The 1,498-nt window shown below is 42.9% G+C and overlaps 1 protein-coding gene across 3 annotated transcripts in view; it reads left to right on the forward strand.

Annotated features, from left to right (window-relative positions):
• Positions 1–1,498, forward strand: part of GNPDA2 (glucosamine-6-phosphate deaminase 2) — an 18,435-nt gene that overhangs the window by 6,886 nt on the left and 10,051 nt on the right. The window lies entirely within an intron of this gene.

Consider the following 1,498-nt stretch of genomic DNA (forward strand, 5'->3'; position numbering starts at 1 on the left):
ATACCATCTCTATGCCGATGACACTCAAATATATCTTTCTACTCCACAACTCTCCCCCTCAGTGTCCTTGCGTGTCACTAATCTACTAACTGACATATCGGTCTGGATGTCGCAACACTTCTTAAAACTCAATCTTTCAAAAACTGATATTTCCTCCTGCCCGTGCACCTTCCCCCAACTTTTCCCTGGAGATTGTTAACACTGCTATCATCCCTCCTCCCATGCCAAGGTCCTAGGTGTCATCCTTGACTTGAACCTTACCTTTCTTCCCCACACCTTTGTAACATCTCCAAAATACGCCCCTTCCTCACCAAAGAAACCGCAAAATTACTCATCCACTCCCTTGTTATCTCTCGTCTTGACTATTGCACCTCCCTCCTCATTGGCCTTCCACTACACAGGCTATCCCCCCTTCAGTCTATAATGAATCCAGCTGCCAGACTCATTCCCCTAACCAACCGTTCAGTGTCTGCATCCCCCCTCTGTCAATCCCTACACTGGCTTCCATTCACCCAAAGGATAAAATTCAAAATATTAACAACCACTTACAAAGCCATCCACAGTTTCGCCCCCGGCTACATCTCAAACCTTGTCTCAAAGTATTATCCTAACCGTCCCCTCCGCTCTTCCTAAGACCTCCTGCTTTCTAGCTCCCTTGTCAACTCCTCCCATGCTCGCCTCTAGGACTTCACTAGAGTCTCTGCCATTCTCTGGAACTCTTTACCCCAACCTGTCTGCCTATCTCCCACTATGACTGCCTTTAAGCGTACCCTGAAGACTCACCTCTTCAGGGAAGCCTATCCCACCTCAACCTAACTGCTCAACCTTCACATTCTCAAACAATTCGTCCCCACATAGCTAGCTCCTCATATCACTTGCCCCTCCCTTTTAGATTGTAAGCCCTCATGGGCAGGGCCCTCCTTACCATCTTGTCTTGAATTGTATTGTGATTGTAATGTCTTCCTTTTATTGTAAAGCGCTATATAAATCCTGTATAATAATAATAATAATACATCAACAGTAGACATGTGGTGTACTTTACATACAATTATGGTGACCCTGGTATAGAGAACTGTGCAGTCTTGGTTTGGTTTAATCTCTGCCCTTCTTTACAGTGAAATGACTGTAGCTGGATTTATGGGGACTGCTGACAGTATATAGGGCAGACTAGGTTGTGAATGTTTCCAAAACATAATTATCCATTATCAAGTAGTGTGTCATGGTAATGATCTATTAGGAAATCAATTACCAATGCAGAATAATGGCTTATTATAGGTATCTGTAAAAAATAAGTCAAGGCAACTGGACTTTATGTAATTTTCTTGACGATGTTTCACTGGTCATCCAACCAGCTTTCTCAATTCAGAATGACTTGTACAAAAATTATCTGGGAATAAATATGGTGAATGTTGTTCCAATCCATATTATCTGTCTGGCACAACCAGGTGTTGGTTGTATTTGCATAATTGGAGCTAGGTGTTAAAACAGCATTGTATGT

The sequence above is a fragment of the Nanorana parkeri genome, unplaced genomic scaffold (assembly GCF_000935625.1).
Source record: "Nanorana parkeri isolate BGI_ZX_2015 unplaced genomic scaffold, ASM93562v1 scaffold24, whole genome shotgun sequence".
NCBI lineage: Eukaryota > Metazoa > Chordata > Amphibia > Anura > Dicroglossidae > Nanorana > Nanorana parkeri.